Raw genomic sequence first — 17,280 nt, forward strand, 5'->3', positions numbered from 1 at the left:
TTTGAATTTGGAATCTGCCCCCCTTTGAAACCGGAATAATACTCGTGTTGTCATAAGTATGCAAGGTGGCACACATGAAGAAGCAGTAAGCACATTGGCTGTGTTTAAATGGTGACACCCTCCAAGTTTAAGTGTCTGTGTCTTCAGAGACAGGAAGTGAAGAAATCAGCTGGAGGTTGTTAGAGATGAGTGTGATGCTAACACTTTCTTACAGGTCTGGCTTAGGGATGCTCCACTGAGCTGCGTGGGAGCGCTATCATATAGGCTACTTGACCCTGAAGGACAGTGAGCTTGGGGTAGTGCACGGCTTGCTCAAGTTTGTGTGCTATTAGCGGTGTGTGTAAAACCCAGAGTCAACACTCCAGCATCTCTGCTGACTAGCAACGCCATCCGAGAGGAGACGTGCCCAGGATTCAACTCCTCTCCCTACTTGTATTTCAATCACTTATCTCCTTTTCCTACCCCAAAGGCATTCCATTTTCCCCCCAAATGGAGTGGATAAAGTGTGTACATTAATTGTATTTACAATGTATAGAGTCTAGGACAATTTCTTCTCATCAAAGGATGAATTTATACTTCTAAGTTCAAAACCTACGTTGATATCAATGTGCATTTTGAAATATATCTCAAAAAGAGCTTATCAAGGGAATCTGTCTTTGGAAGAAAAATCATAATTGTACATTTAATTTCTATGAAAATGTGCATTAATTATACAAGGTTGGTTTATATCATTTATGACTTCTCAAAGCTCAAAATGCCTTGGAAGGAAGTAGCAAATGGCGTAGCAGACGACTAACTGCGGCTGCAGTTACGTGTGAGCTCTGGGATGTGCAAGCACAGCCAGGGAGCTGGAACCTATACTCTCCCATTAAGAGGCCATAGGCAAAGTAGGGCTATCACATTGGTCAGCTTCAGGAGAGATTCTACAAGCTAAATTTCTCTTTGTATAGTTAATCCTTGCTCATCGTAGTAAATTTAGATAAAGATGCTCTATAAGTTTTTCTTTAATAGGTAGTGGTTTTTACAGTAAATAACGCACATCAAATAGTACAGAAAAGCAGCAGATACAGCCTCACTAAACAACCGCTGCCTGAGAATGGCTGTATTTAAAAGGTGTGTATTTCATGGTGTGTGGCGTGGGGTTTGTGAGGGGCGGGGTAGGCTGGCGGGGGGAATCTCTTTATTGTCTATACTTCCTTTTCTCCCCGGGCTTTTGAGGTAAGGTTTTTGCTATATTTCAGACTCACTATGTAGTCCAGGCTGGCCTGGACTTGCAATTCTCCAGTCTCGGCCTCTCCAGTAGGAGGATAACAGATGCGTGCCACCATGTTTGGCTTGCCTAGGTTTTCTGTCGCTGAAATTGACCATCTTTGAACAATATGGTTTAGGAGTTCTACTCAGTGAGATGTCCTATGGCACTTCAGGGCTCTGTGTGGCACCCGTTACTGTTCTGGGCTGTTTCCTGCCTTGGTAATCTTCATCACTCTTAACTCTTTCAGTCAGTGTGTGTGTGTGTGTGTGTGTGTGTGTGTGTGTGTGTGTGTGTGTGTGTGTGTGTGTTTGAACATGTGTACACCTGCCTGTAGAGGCCAAAGGCTAATCTCTTTGGCCACTGTCATACTGAATCTGTGACAACTCGACACAGACAGATGTAGACATATCTGGGAATAGGAAATCTCACTCGAGGATTTGCCTTCTTCAGATTGGCCTGTGGGTGGCGCTGTGGGTGGTACCATCCCTGGGCGGGTGGGCCTGGGCTCTATAGGTCAGATGGCTGAGCAAGCCTGGAAGCAGCATTTCTCCGTAGTCTCAGTTTCAGTTCCTGAGTTCTTGCCTCTGCTTTCCTCCATGATGGACTGTGGTGTAACCTGTAAGCCGAATAAACCCTTTTCTACTTGCAAGTCGCTTTTGGTCAGTGTTGTATCACAGCAAGAAAGAAAGAAAGAAAGAAAAAAATCAAACTAGGACAGCTTAGTTTTTGAGACAACGTCTCTCATTGAACCTGAACTCTCCAATTAGGCCAGAATGGTTGGTAGTGAGCCCTGAGGAATCTTCCTGTCTGTGATTCCTCTGAGCTGGGATTGAAAATGTCACCACCATGCCTGACTTTTTTTTTTTTTTTTTTTTAATGTGGGTTCTGGAGACTGAACTCTGGTTGTCGGAACTGTCTGGTGACTTATGGACTGAGCTAGCTCCCCAGCCCCTGGCCTCAACTTACCCTTCTTCATACCTCTGTATAGAATAGCCTTGGGACTGGAGCAGGTTGGTGTAAGTGTGCAGGGACATGGTTTGCCCTTGTCTTTCTATCCTTATGACTGTGGTGCCCCAAGTTTGTCACAACTCTCGTAGTCACCATTTCCATCTGAGTACGTGTCACAGTTAGCCCTTTTCTGTGGACCTTGTGTCCTCTGTCTCTGTATCTCTTGGATCTGCTGTCCAAATTCTGGACTCTCAGGCAGGTGCTAGGGATGTTTAGATGGCATCTTCTAAAGGTTGACAGGTGCCTGCATCTGCAGACTCATCCCCTCTCCCTTACTGCTCTTTACAGACCAGCCAATGGCCTATAAGAGTGACGTTGTCAAGGGGGCACCTTTCAAGGCTGCCTCCTTTATCCTTTCTACTCCAGGGACATCTAATGGCTGGCAACGAGAGAATATTCCAGGTCTACTGTGATCTTTGTCTCGGGCCCATGGTGCCATCTGTCCTGCAAGAAGCTTGGGCATGTGGTGACAAAGGACACTATAGGAGCCAAAGTCTCAGCTGGGTGTGGGCTTGAGAGCTGGTGGTAGGTAAGCTGTGGCTGCTTCTTTCAGGATGTACGCAGTGAAGGTGTGGAAAACTGTTTCCTGTTAAGATCATGTCATCTACAACTCAAAATATTTAAAATGTTTGGTTTCTAGGCATTTGTTTTCTGTTATATTTTCATTTAACAATTTATCCTTTCAGCTAAACTGTAATTCTGTCTTTAAAAAAGAAGTTCTTCACCATAGTGTAATGACTTTATTGAAAGAATGGAGGGCGTTTCAAAACAGTCTATAATAAAGACTCTGTGAATGTATAATAAATATTTTATGATCAGACTGTCTATTTGCAGATGTATTGAATCAGATGTAGCAGAAATAATCAGATAAGCAGGAGAGTTCTGATTAACTTATTTGGTCTTAAGTAAAGGCTTCTTATTGTTTGCCTGTATTATGGTTTTCATTGTCAGCTCATTAATTTTTGTTAGCTGGTGATGGACAGAGTTGTGGGTCTAATTTACATCCATCTTGTCTTTTCCTTCCTCTTCTGCATCTGAGTGGGATTCACGGAGCTGGAAGAGCACAGGAGTTTCAAGTGGTCACCTTCACAGTGGACCTTAGGTCTCATCAAGTGGTCACCTTCACAGTGGACCTTAGGTCCCATCAGCAGTCACATGGGAGGGGATTGTAAGATGTCCTGCCTGGCAGCAGTATAATCTAGTTATTTCTGTTTCTGATTTTAAAAAATTCCACTGCTATAACTTTATGCCTTTGTTACCTGTGGACTTAATTATTATAATACTTTTCTTAGTGCACTAACTTTCCCTTTGACTATAACTTGTTATACTTTACTCATATATTGAGGGTCCTTAATTGTGGTAATTATATTCATTTCCAGGATTTAAAAACCTATTAAGAAATCTGGGCACTTGATTCATAGCTATCCTTTAAAAAAATTTATGGCCTCCCATTGATTTAAAATAAAATATACCTGTGGATTCTACCAGTGGACTTTTAGAGTACTCTGTTCTTTCAGTTTCTAGAATAAGAATAAATTCCTCTGTGCTTTCAATTCATTGACTGTGTTTCAGAGAGTGTTATCTTTCTTTCTTTCTTTAAAGATTTATTTTATTATGTGTGTTTGGGTTGCATGTACGTCTGCACCACCTGCATGCGGGGCCTTTGGAGGCCAGGAGAGGGCGTTGGATTCCCTGGAATTGGGGTTACAGATGGTTGTGAGCCATCTTGTGGATGCTGGGAACTGAACTGGGGTCCTCGCCAAGAGCAACAAGCGCTCTTAACTACTGAGCCATCTCTCCAGCCCCCAGAATGTTTTCTTTAGGGGCTTTGAACATTTTGTTTGCAAACTCCGTTCGAATGGAAGATGTTTACTTTTGCTTGTGTTTGTTTCTATCCTGAGCTCAAAAGCCTTGTTTATGAGTTTGTAGCTGCTTCCTGGGGACTCCTGTTTTGAGCTTTGTCTAACATGCTTTAAGCAAGCTAGAGTTCCTGCCCAAAGGGGATGCTGAAGCCTAATCCTAAGATCCGGTCTCCATTTTGGGGGTGGGCTGCCCAGAACTGTAGGGAGCAATCACATGCTCTTAATGGGTTTCCTTCCCTTCCAAGTCTCGCACGCACTGAAATGTTTATTAACCCGCAGCATCCGTGTGTCTCCCTGGGGAGGACTTGTCTGGGTCTGTCCCATCCCAGCACTCGTTCTCAGCTCCTCTGGTTTGTTGCTTTGTCTCTGTCAGTGAACCGGAAGTTCTTTGTGTGGAGGGGCAGCTTCCTGACTGAAGCAGGGCAGGTGACTTCATTGTGAACCTTGGCTCTGCCTTAGCTACCCTGGACCCTACTCTTCTCACCTCCTTGGTGAGGAGTAAGAGGGTTTACATTTTGGGGTCCTTGTAACCAGTGAGAGATGACAGACTTCAGCAGGGCGCCTGGCACTTGCGCTGATGCGGTCCTTCCTGAGCTTTTCTTCCTTGTGGCCCAAGCTCCAGGTAACTTACAGGAAGGGCCCGGGAGCGCACTCCGCATCGGCTCTGGACTGCGTTCTAGGTTTTTCTCTTATCATCTATCCTGTCTACTCACTCTATATTCTTCTTCTTTGACTTCGTATCCGGGTCCCTTTCTTTGTCTAAAACCCACAGACTGACAAGTCACTGGATGTTTTCCTTGGCTATTTCATTCTCTATGCTCCTAAAATATCCCCTTAAAGCAGCAGTTCTCAACCTGTGCCTTGTGATCCCTTTGGGGATCTCATATCAGATATGTGATGCATATCAGATATTCACATTATAACTCATAACAGTAGCAAAATTACAGCTCTGAAGTAGCAGCAACCTAATCTTATGGTTGGGGGAGGAAATCTACTACAGGATCACAGCGTGAGGAAGGTTGAGAACCACTGCTAAAGGATTGCCATTTGTTCTGTGTGAGCTCTGGAACATACAGTTCCAACCACTGCGCCCTGTCCAGCTGTGGAGAGAAGAGGGGAGTAATCAAATATTAGCCATATGTTGGCTTTAATAAATGATTATGATGACTCTACTTACATTGTATGTATAAATCAGAATTCCAGCTTAACAATTTACAATGAAGGCGGCCACTCAAGAAACTAATTTCTGTGTCCACTCTCTGTGTACTCTCTCCATCTTACTAAGACACTTGAGAAATTCACTTTGTACTCAAAAGGCTCCTGGTGAATGGGCAATTAAGCAAAGACTGGGTTACAGCAAAGCCTAGGAGGAGATAATCAGAGGTAGGTTCCCTTACCAATCCCATCTTTAACACAAGGCTGACAACCCATTAGGCATTTTTGTAAAGGCCCCACAGACACACTGCTTCTGTTTGTATGACAAACCTACAGTGCTGGCTAATTTGACGTTAACTTGACACAAGCAGAAGTCATTTAGGAAGAGGGAGCCTCCATGGAGGAGAAAGCCCTCACTGGATTAGCCTGTGGGCAAGCCTGTGACACATTTTCTTAATGAGGGATTGGCATGGGAGGGCCCAGGGCATTGTGGTCGGTGCCACCCTGGTGTAGGTAATCCCAGAGGTGTATAAGAAAGCCGAATGAGCGAGCCGAGGACCATGTCATTGAGAAGCCCTCCTTCAGGGCCGGTGCTTCAGTTCCTGCCTTGACTTCCCGATGGGATGGACTGTAAGTTGCAGGCTGAAGTAAACTCATTCCTCCCCAGGTTGCTTTTGGTCATGGTGGTGTTTTTTTTTTTTGTTTTTTTGTTTTTTTAAACACAGCAATAGGAACTCCAACTAAGATACCCACACATTCTTATTTTGCTTTCTGAGTGTGTACAGTACAGGTCCATGCTCCTACACATCTTTATTTCTGTAACATGCTCACTGTCCTCTGATGAGCAGCTAGCTCTCACCCTTTCACATCTCTTGCTTTTGGTCCCTTACACTTCTTTAGATTACTCAATCAGGGGCTGGAGAGATGGCTCAGTGGCTAAGAACCCTGTCTGCTCTTCCAGAGGTCCTGAGTTCAATTCCCAGCAACCACATGGTGGCCCACAACCATCTATAATGTGATCGGATGGCCTCTTCCAGAGTGCAGGTGTACATGCAGATAGAGCACTCATACACTTAAAAATAAATAAATATTTAAATTACTCAATCAAATCAGTTTTTTTAAATGACATGGGTCTCATGGAGCCTCTGGAATGCTGAGATCACATATGTTCATCATGAAAGCCATCTTATGTGGTTCTACGGAAGGAGCTCAGTGCCTTGTGCATGCTAAGCAAGGGTTCTGCCAACTCAGCTAGATTCCTAGCCCCAATTATTTATTTATTTTGAGATAGGATCTCACTTTGTAGGTCTGGCTAGCCTATAACTTGTCATACGGAACACTCTTTTGCCTCCTGAGTGCTGGGAGAAAAGGTATGTACTATCAAGCCCTACCTAATATATATATATAATTTTATATGTACGGGTATTTTGCCTGCATGCATGTCTGTGCACTACTTGTATGAAATGCCCAGGGAGGGCATAAGAAGCATCAGATTCCACATGGTTGTGAACTGTCAAGTGAGTTCTGGGGATAGAACCTGGGTCCTCTGGAAGAATAGCTCATGCTCTTAACTGCTGACCCATGTCTCCAGGCTCCTAATCATATATATTTCAAAGAAACCCTCTGGTTTTCCCCCCAACAGACGGTAAGTACACTCATGAAAACAGAATTCCATGAAAAAGATGGTGGAATAGAGCTGCACATGCAGATCGAAGTGGAGCCAGACACAGAACAGCAGCGTCAGGCACGGAGTTCAGCCACACTGAAAAAAAAAAAAACCAGCATGTTGTTTCTGAGCAGCGCCAGTCCTCCGGCTGCCGCTGCTGGCAGGCCTGAGCCCCTCCAGGGCCTACCTCACCCCATCTGTTGCCCACTACAAACATGAGGGTTGTGTCTGGGGTTCTTAGACGGTAGCTGTGCCCGCTGAGGGCAAGGTGGGGTACGGCAGCCTGGACCTCTTGCAGGTCCTGCTCCCCCACAGATGGCCAAACCACACTGTCGCCCAGACTCTGAGCAACAAGATATCTGAGTTGAAGAATGGTTCATTTTCCGGGTTAAGTTTCTTCGAGAGACTTCCGCGATCTGTACTGCTGCTGGAAACGATGTTGATGTCCGTGATTTGGGCTTCCACTGGAAACCATACGGAGGTCCATCATCTCTGTGTGCTGCTGCTGGCTGCTGTGGGCAGGAAAGCTTCTTTTGCGGTGGTGTCGATGACTGCAAACTTATAAATGAGAACGAGAAACATTGAAGGCTTCTTGTGCCACCCCCTCCAAACAACAACAACAACAACAATCAAACCCCAAAACCAGCCCAGCAATGAAGCTATTGAAGAGAGTGATAAAGATGCTAAAGTGTAGCTCTTCACAGTTGATGGTTTCTGGTGGGGGTGGGGGTGGGGGTGGGGGTGCGGAAGGACTCAGTTTTCCTTAAGGGGCTGGCCACTGGTAGTTTTACCATGTTCCAGTGAGTATATGGGCAACACAAATTGGACGTGTGTGTGTGTGTGTGTGTGTGTGTGTGTGTGTGTGTGTGTGTGTGTGTGTTGGGGAAGAGAGTATAAGGGTGGAAGGGTGGACCTGGGAAGACTGGGAAATGAGTATGATAGGGTACATTATCTGAATTTCCCAAATAATTAATAAAAATAATATGTTTGGGAAAAATAAAAACAAAGCAAGCCCCTCCCTCTGTTTTCCTTCTCCCATGGGCCAGCTTTAGTAGAGTTCTGTCACAGAGGGTTTCTTCATTTCTTGGAAATTAAATCTTTGAAGCTCTCAATAACTTCCTTTTCTCTGAACTTAATTGTTTTTACTTTGTTTTCTTATTGGACGTGGGGAAACATGAAACTGTGATAACCCAGTTTTGGAAAACTGCTTTCTATAGAGGAGGGTAGTGAAAATTTTGGAATTTTGGTTTCTTTAAAAGCACAGAGATATTATAAGAATCTGTTTTCATTTTAATCCCAGGTGTAGGGAAGTGAGGCTGCTTCGAAGCAGCTGACTGTGATTTGCCTTGTGCTCTAGCAGAGGCGTGATTTTGCCAGGTGCAGATAGTTTCTGCAATTGCGTGAAGTTTGGAATTCTGGGGACTTTTCAGAGTCTATAAATATTAGGACCCTGAGAGAAGATGGTGGGTTGTTGGTTGGTGTTGGTCCATGTTTGTTATGTAGTTGTGCACAAAGAAAAAACAAAAAGAAGAGGAAATGAGAAAATCCTGATGGCGAAAATCAGACTTGGAACTCAAGCTCACTAGTCAGCAGGAAGTAGTGTAACAATCATACCGCCCCCTCCCCAGTCCCTGACCTTATACAGGGATCTCTTTCCTCTCTATTCTTTTTTCTCTTATCTAGTGTTAGGAGGTTGAAAGGGAAGAAGAAAAGGGGTGGAGAAGGGTGGAAGAAAGAAAGAAGAACCCACAAAGTAGCAAGGACAAGCTGCAGGGGGGAGTGGAAGGGAATGTTTGTTAGCGTGGGGTAGTTTGGGTCAGATTATATTGTGTATAAATACATATTTAACCATCACGGATAGTTATACACATGCACACACTCCGGATGACCCAGGAGGCTTCTGCAACCTGCCCTGTCTTGTCTCATTTCAGCCTCCCTGGATGACTTCACATTTCCTGGTTGGTTTAAGATTATTTTATTTTATTTATGGGTTATGGAGATCTAAATATGATCCTAGTGGCTGTGTGATAATATTTTATTTCATTCAATATTGATTATTATGTTAGTATTTCATCTGTATAGGTGCTTTGTCTGCATATGTGTCTGTGTACCATGTGTGTGACGTGTACATGAAGGCCAGAAGAGGGCATTGGATCCCCTAGACTTACAGACAGTTGTGAGCATCAGTGTGGGTGTTGGGAATTGAACTTGGGTCCTCTGGAAGATCAACCATTACTCTTAACTGCTGAGTCATTGCTCAAGCCCTTTATTTTATTTATTTATTTATTTTTGAGGTAGGGTCTCACCATGTAGATTTAAGCCCATGTAAGCCCATAACTTACTATGGAGATCACACTGGCTTTGAACTCAGAGATCCACCTGGCTCTCCTCCTGAGAGTTGGGATTAAGTGCATGTGCCACCATTTATTTATTTATTTATTTATTTATTTAAAGCAGAAAAAAATATCCATTCTTTTAATTTCACTGAATATGCACTAAAATAAAATGATCTTGAGTATACAGAAAGATAATGAAATTTAAAAGAAATGAAGTTATACCTAAAGTAATTTTGAAATGACAACGAAATAAAATAAAACAGTGGCAGGGCTTTTGAATGCGCTACTTTTGGGTTCTACTGTTTGAAGTGATCTCTCTTTGTTCCAGTCTGGAAAGGCCTCGTTCACTCCTGCTGGCTCCAATGCTAACGATGCACCATCCATTTCCAGGGCTATTTTCCAGTCCCTGTCTCTCCTCCAGAACTCTAAGCTCAGAATTCCTAACTATTTTCTAGATCTTTCTACTGATACTACATGGGCATCTTGATTTCAGTGCCTTTATACAAACCTGTCTCCCCTTTCCCCCTTCCCCGACTGTCTCCAAACTCTACCTACAGTCACTTAAGTTAGAAACTTTGAATGGCTCTTGATTCATCCCCCCATCGCCCTCTTTAACTCCTCTCCACACAGAGACTGATCGTCACAACAATTTTAATACACCCATGGTGTTAGCAATTCATTTTAAGTCTTGGTCATTCAGGACTGACAAGATTCCGGAGAGAGAGAAATTGAGGGTGAGTCTTGCTTTTCTTTCCTCTCCTCTCCTCTTCTCTCTTTCTCCCCCTTTCTCCTCCTCCTCCTCCTCTTTTTCCTGGTGTGGCCATGTATATATGTACATGCACCAATGTATATTTATGTCTGTGTGTGTGTGCCTGTGTGTATAAGCCAAAGGTTGGCAGCGTGTGTGTTGCAGGATATTCGATCACATTATGAACCCTGAGAGTGTGTTATTTAATGAGAAAACTTGTTTTCCAGTTGTGGTGTGTCTCAGCCTTAGCACACGCTCTTAATTCCAAAGCTTTCTGCCTGAATGTTGTAAACAGGATTAAATAAAGTCAACCGTAGGTCAAGAGGCAGAGCAAGTAACCAAAGGACAGGAAGTGAATATAGGGTTAGTAGGAAAGAAACCATAGAGAGGAAGAGGAAGAGAGGAGGACAGATAGAGTGATGCACAGGAGTAGAAGGGGGGTGATATTGAATTTGAGAGGTTGTTTGAGATGGCGTGGGAGAGAGGGCTTGTTCTTGGGACATTGCAGGAGGAGGAAGGTCAGCTGGGTGCTTTCTCTGCCTCTCTTAGCTAGCAGTCCTTTACCCCTGCTCCTGGCTCCTGAGGTTTTATTGGTAAAATTAAATGATTGAGATTTTATTAGACAATAACTCAAGTGCCTTCCTCAATATCTTTCCACCTTATTTTTTGAGACAGAATTTCTCATTGAAAATGGAGCTCAGGCCGGTAGTGGTGGCACACGCCGGCAGGATTTGCTGAAGGAGGTGGAGGCAGGAGGGTCACGAGTTCGAGGCCAGCCTGGGCTACACATTTAGGGATAACAATTGAGATGTAATATGAATAAATTAATAAAATATGAAAAGAAGGAAAAAAAGAAGAAAAAGAAAAAAGATCTGAAAACTATTAAAAAAAAAGAAAAAGAAAAGAAAAGAAAATAGAGCTCAGTAATTTGCTAGGCTGGTTGTACAATGAAGCCCGGAGCTGCTTCTCTTTCTGCCTCCCAGAGTTGCAATTACAGGTGCCTGCAGCCCTGGCCCAGCTTATTATGTGAGTGTTGGGGACCTGAACTGAGGTCTTTATGCTTGCCCACAGCAAGCACTTCACTCACGGAGCCATCTCCCCAGTCTTGGGCATGGTGTTTACTCTTTAATCAACATTATGACTATATTAATTACCCATGTTGCTGTAAGGACCTAGATTAGCTATTTTCTCATGGGGTTTTGATTAGCACCATGATTACAGGAATAGTTCTTCACTAAACATTTTTTTTAAATCAAATTTTGATCATCTTGGTTTAGAGGCCAGTGAAAACATAAGGACCGGAGTAACGAAGTCTCTCCAGAGTTGTGTGTTAGGCAGCGACTCAGATTCTTTCCTTTGACTATTTTATCAGCGTAGGTAAGCTGTGAGGAGGCTGTTTCTGCTCTCTGAATTCCATGTACCAAAATGAGCCACGAAACAGCGGAAAGACCACAGTTCCCATAGAGAAGGAAGGACAAGTATGCATGAAAACCAATGATGCATGCACTGGGTTGGAGTCTGTACTCAGAGGGCGAGAAAGCAAGGCTTGTGACTGAGCATTCTTCCTGCTAGCAAGCGACATGGCGAAGGTGAGTTTTTGAGTCAAGGTTCTGAGATTTAAACTACTCATTTTCTCTAGCAGTTTTCCCTACTACTATTGGTATCTTGGTCTCTTATACAACTTAGGGACGTGCTTTCCCAACAGCTTAGACTCTTGCCAAATCGTCAGAAGTTTTGGGTGAGAAGAGAGAAAGTCAGAAAAGGAAGTAGGGTTTATTACCGGACAAAAAGCCAACCGCCTCAAGGGCAAATTGAGGCAGGCACTGCGGTGCTGACAAATCCTTTCCCTGATTGATCGCCCAAGATCTTAACGCCAAACGAAGGAATGAAGACCGTGACTCCTAAGCTCATGGGGCATGAGCTGCAAAATGCAGCCATTTAGAGCTACTTTGTCCATCGTTATCTCCGATTTCCTGATGAATCTGAGAAGCTCGGTGGAGGCATTAAAACCATCACCGCCGTTTCTCTGCTGCCACCTTTCATTATTTCTTATGCTTTAGTGCAATAATCTGGGTAGGAGATTGCTAATGCACCTGTTCTGTTGTGCCCTATGTGAATGCTGTGGGTTTTACAGACTTCTTCACTCCCTTAAAATCAGATGATAAATACTACTGTTGAGACCTGGCTTTATTTAGGAGTTTGTTTGTTTGTATCCTGGCAGCGTGTTCACATCAAGGTCCTACAGTGTGGAAAAAGTGCTGTATTGCATTTTGAACGCATGGGTATTGATTGCTGGAGAATCAGTTAAATTGCAGTGTGAATAATGATTGGCATTGGCCTTAACCCTTTTGGCTAAAATTGCTTATTTGTCATCCCAGCTCACGGAAGAGATAAACAATCGCTTGCTGATGATCTAACGAATCAGCTGTGAGCATCATTTGGCATGTCAGATGAGAGCTAATCTAATGAGCTCCAGCCCCTGCCAATTACCTGGGAACAAATACCCCTGCACGCTATTCTGTACGTCATCAAAATGTTTAGCCAAATTCTCGCTCGTGGCAGGTAAGATGATTGGGTGTTTGATTAGCCAGCATGCTGTCGATATTGCCTCGCATGCGTTTGTCCCGTCTGCTTATCCAGCCACGTTCATTCTTTAACAATGACAAATTATAATATGCAGTCACTCATTTCTTTATTTTAAATGACTCTGCTCAGTATGTATACTAGTTGTAATACCAAAACACCCTCATGTGTGGGCTTGCTAAATTGCAGATCAGGTTATTTGGGAGGTGTGTGATCTTATTATTTGGCAATACTTAATAATAATATTATTATTACAAAAATAACAATAATAACCCTAGGTTTATTCACATACCTTTTGGATACAGTGAGAGCAGGCAGTTTGGATGGCCCTATGGATAAAGAGGGTACGGCCCTAGAAGAAGAAGGGAGGGCTGTTTGGGAAAGGGTTCTGGAGCTGGTGTTGGCTCAGCAGGGCACGGAACAATAAGATGATGGAGTGTGAGGTTGGGGAAGTGGCAAGTATGGAAGCTAATGAGGTCAGTGTCGCAGCCCTGAGAAACAGGAAGGCAGCAAAAGCCTGGATGCCTGAACGTGGGCTTCCACTCCGCAGAGCCTCCCATGGCCTCGACTTAGCCACCTTTTCTTGACCTTCTTTGGATCTTTGTGCATTTCAAGAACCATGTCTCCCCAGCATCATTAGCTTCTTCAGTTCCAAGGTTACAGCACTCTAGACAGGACATCCAAACTGTTGATAGTCAATCCACTTGCAGAAAGCCTTTTGTCACTTCAGGTCATTAGTCACCATGATACTTCCTTGACTGTATTTCTCTCTGTCTTTCATCTTTTTTCTTCTCCCACTCTTCTACAGTGCATACTTCTAGTCTCTAGAACAGACTTGGGGTGAGGTCAGGGGCTAGGGCTGAGGCAGAGGCAGGGGCGGGGGGGAGGGGCAGGGGCATGGGGAGGGGCATGGGGAGGGGCAGGGGCAGGGGGAGGGGCATGGGGAGGGGCAGGGGGAGGAGCATGGGGAGGGGTAGGGGCATGGGGAGGGGCAGGGGGAGGGGCAGGAGCATGGGGAGGGGCAGGGGAGGGGTAGGGGTAGGGGTAGGGGCAGGGGGAGGGGCGGGGGGGGGAGCGGGGGCTGAGGCAGAGGCAGGGGCAGGGGCAGGGGCAGGGGGAGGAGCATGGGGAGGGGGAGGGGCAGGGGGAGGGGCGGGGGCTGGGGCTGAGGCAGGGGCAGGGGCAGGGGCAGGCATATGAAACCCAGCAGCTTTTGTCTAGGCAACTTGTCAAGGAGTTTGGGATATAGCCTCTGCTGTCCCGGGAGCGGTAATAGGAATAACGTGTTCACACCTCCTGCATTCTCTCCTGAGAAAATGCTTCTTCCTTTGCTAATTTACTATGCAGAATTTCCACAGCCCGTGTAAACAAATCAAATGCAAGCTGTTTTTACCTATAGCACTCTGACACAAAATATGTGGAGATTTTCTATATAATCAACTCCCCAGTTTTGAGTGGATACCAACCAAGTGTCTTCTAATTTACAATGAGCACTTGCTACCTAGCGTTAGCACAGAACCCACGGGTATAATACTCACTCATTCAGACCACAAGTCCAGGCTCTTTCTCCTTCCTAGCAGTTAGCTAAAGAATCGAGGGTTTTGATGACTTTCTGCTTGGGGTTAATGATTTGTTAGAATGGGGCGCTGAGCTTAGGATGGCTTGTTACCACTGCAGCTTATTACTCATGAACAGTCCTCTAGCTGGGTGGTGGTGGCACACGCCTTTAATCCCAGCGTTCAGGAGACAGAGGCAGGTGGATCTCTGTGAGTTCGAGGTCAACCTGGTCTGCAGAGTAAGTTCTAGGACAGCCAGGGCTACACAGAGAACAGTCAACTGAAAGTGATACGTAGAACACATTACAAGAGGTGGTACATGGCGTTCCGCCCCCACCAGCACCACAGTGCATTCACTAGCCTGGGTGTTTTGCTAATCCTATTGTTTTGGGAATTTTAAAAAAAGTTTCATTACATCAGCATTATTGATTAAACCCTTTGTCATTGGCTACTAACTTGGTCTTCAAACACTCTTAATTTCCTAAAAGCCTAGTAGGCTGCAAGTTTGTTTGCTTTTTTTGTTTTATTATTTTATTTTATTTTATTTTATTTTATTTTTTGGTTTTTCAAGACAGGGTTTCTCTGTGTAACAGCTCTGGCTGTCCTGGAACTCACTCTGAAGATCAGGATGGCCTTGAACTCACAGAGATCTGCCTGCCTCTGCCTCCCAATTGTTGGGATTAAAGGTGTGTGCTACCACTGCCTGGTGGGCTGCAAGTTTGAATCCTTTCTTTATGTTTTGGCTCTTCTGGGGATCTGCCAGATCCTGTTTGGGTGTCTCATGAACTCTGATTAGCATACAAAAACCTGTCTTATCATTTTGGAGACCCCAAAGGATTTTTGGACGTCATGTGCCGGGAATTGAGGACAAGGGCCAAATGTTTATTTCTCAGTACAGTAGGTTTAGGGTCCAGAGGAAGGCACACAAACCACTCAGTCAGATATGGATGGTTTATTGAACATGATACCTCAATATTGACCATGGTTAGGGACACAGAGTGGACTTCGGAGCCAAACTGTGATAACCAACATTCTTTAGAGACAGCTTATAAAGGCAAAAAACTGTAATTAGCTCTCGGGATGGGAGGGGGCAGTGGAACAGGGTGGTCATCTTTGACTCAAGTTACTTTTGCCAACTAGACAAAGCAGTTCTAGCTGACCTTTAATTTGATTGGCCCCAAGTGGAGCTTATGGTTAGTGCCAGCACGTTCTGTTGGGGGCATTTCTAGGAGTAGCAAAGCCACAGAGTATGCTGACCATAAACTTAGTTTTTGGCCAACTTGACCTTTCATAGAGAGCTTTTCTCTGTATCAGCAGCAAGCTGAGAAGATGTGGGTGGTAGGCCTGAAATAAAAATGGCTACAGTTATGCTACCCAAAAGGAGTAGGCATCAACAAGTGGGAATCCAATGTGTATTTGTGACATCCATGTGTCATTGGTAGTTCACTATTCCAAGGTGCTCGGCAGAATGTTTTAGGCCTTGAGGCCCTGTTTGGGTGTCCTGTCCTGACTTTGTGTCATCGCCTCACATACTTAGAGAAAGCCACAGCTGGTATCTCTTCTATCTCCACAGGCTGGGTTCCCTTTCTCAGCAGAAGTCCGGGGTTCTCCACAGAATGCAGGAACAGCTGTTGTTCCTGTGTAGCAATATTAGAGACTGGGACCTACACCTCAGGCCCTTTGCTCTCAAGACAAACTAACATTTCCACATTGCACAACTCCAGGGATTCCCAGCATCTCTGGTTCCACGTCAACTGCCTGGAGCCTGTAGGTCCCACAGAATCTCATGTGCCCTGCATGTGGCCAGGAGAGTTGCTCCTGATTTGTCCTAAGGTTTTGTGTGTGTCTACATGTGCTTATTTTAAAAATGTTTTAATAAAATAGATTTTGATCATATTTCTCCTCTTCCAACTCCTCCCAGACCCTCCCCACTTCCTTACTCAGCCAATTTCACGCTCTCTTTCTCTCTCAAATCAAGCAATTGAACAACAACAACAACAACAACAAAGGTAAATACAAACAAACAAAAAACCCCAGAACATATCAAAACAAAAACTACATACATCACACACATACACACACACACACACACACACACACACACACACACACACAACTCTGTTTTACGTTGGCCAATTACTCCTAAGTGTGGGGCCTGTCCTGGAGAGTGGTTGATAAGCCCAGTGAGACTCCAGTGGAGAAAACTGATTTTCCAGTTCCCAACAAGGATTAACTGCAGATAGCTTCTTGGCTAGGAGTGGAGCCTGCCCACTACCCTATCTCAGCGCGGGGATCTGTCTTCCTGGGACTTGTGCAGGTCTTGTGTGTACTGCTTGCCACAGGCTCCGTGAGTTCATTATGTGTATCTCAAAAAACACTGACAGTGTTAAGCACAGATGCATAACCTACTTGTGCCTTTTTTCTTGGCTCTGACTGCAGGAAGCTGAAACCTCTGCAAACCAGAATCTGGTTGTTCTTCCCGTGGGAGGCGTGGTTAGAACAAGTTCAGGCCCACCCTTGGGATGAGGAGGGGCTGCTGGATCATTCTTCAATTACATGTCTTTGAAATTTTTTTACATCGATTTACTAATCATATGGGTGTGAGTGTAGGTAGGTGGGTGTGCATATGCGTGTACACGTGTGAGGACCGAGGGTAACTTGAGCCCGTCCATTCTCTCGTTCCACTATGTGGGGTCCCTAGGCAAACCCTTTAGCAGGCTTGGTGGCACGTGCCCTAACCTGCTGGGCCACCTCGGAATCCCTTCTTTTATGTTTTAAACTCTGAGTGGGCATCCACAATAACACCTTGCCTGTTAAAACTAAATAAATCCACGGTGATATTAGCATTGCCTAATAGTTGTAATTAGTGCTCATCATTTAAGAAATGGCAGCATCAAGTCAGGGTGGGGGTGGGGGCGAGTGGTGGCTCCTGTGCCATGTTGAGTGCCATACATCTAGAATGAAGGTTTCTGATGAACACACAAACCCTGAGTACTGGCCAGGATTAGGAAAGGTGCTTCTTACGCAGGGTGTTCTTTGCAAATGCCCTGCCCCTTCCCTCTGCCACCTAATGTGTGCCTCAAACCACTCAATTCAACAAACCTCTATTCTGTT

General features: G+C 44.7%; 1 long non-coding RNA gene across 1 annotated transcript in view; it reads left to right on the forward strand.

Moving 5' to 3' along the window:
• Positions 1 to 5,836: 5,836 nt before the first annotated feature.
• Positions 5,837 to 17,280, forward strand: part of LOC311607781 — a 48,417-nt gene continuing 36,973 nt past the window's right edge. The window contains exons 1-2 of the long non-coding RNA XR_014782743.1: positions 5,837 to 5,907; positions 6,584 to 6,647. This is a non-coding gene — a long non-coding RNA (uncharacterized lncRNA). The remainder of the gene's footprint in view (positions 5,908 to 6,583; positions 6,648 to 17,280) is intronic.

Source organism: Acomys minous, assembly GCF_964271855.1.
Source record: "Acomys minous genome assembly, chromosome: 10".
Lineage (NCBI taxonomy): Eukaryota > Metazoa > Chordata > Mammalia > Rodentia > Muridae > Acomys > Acomys minous.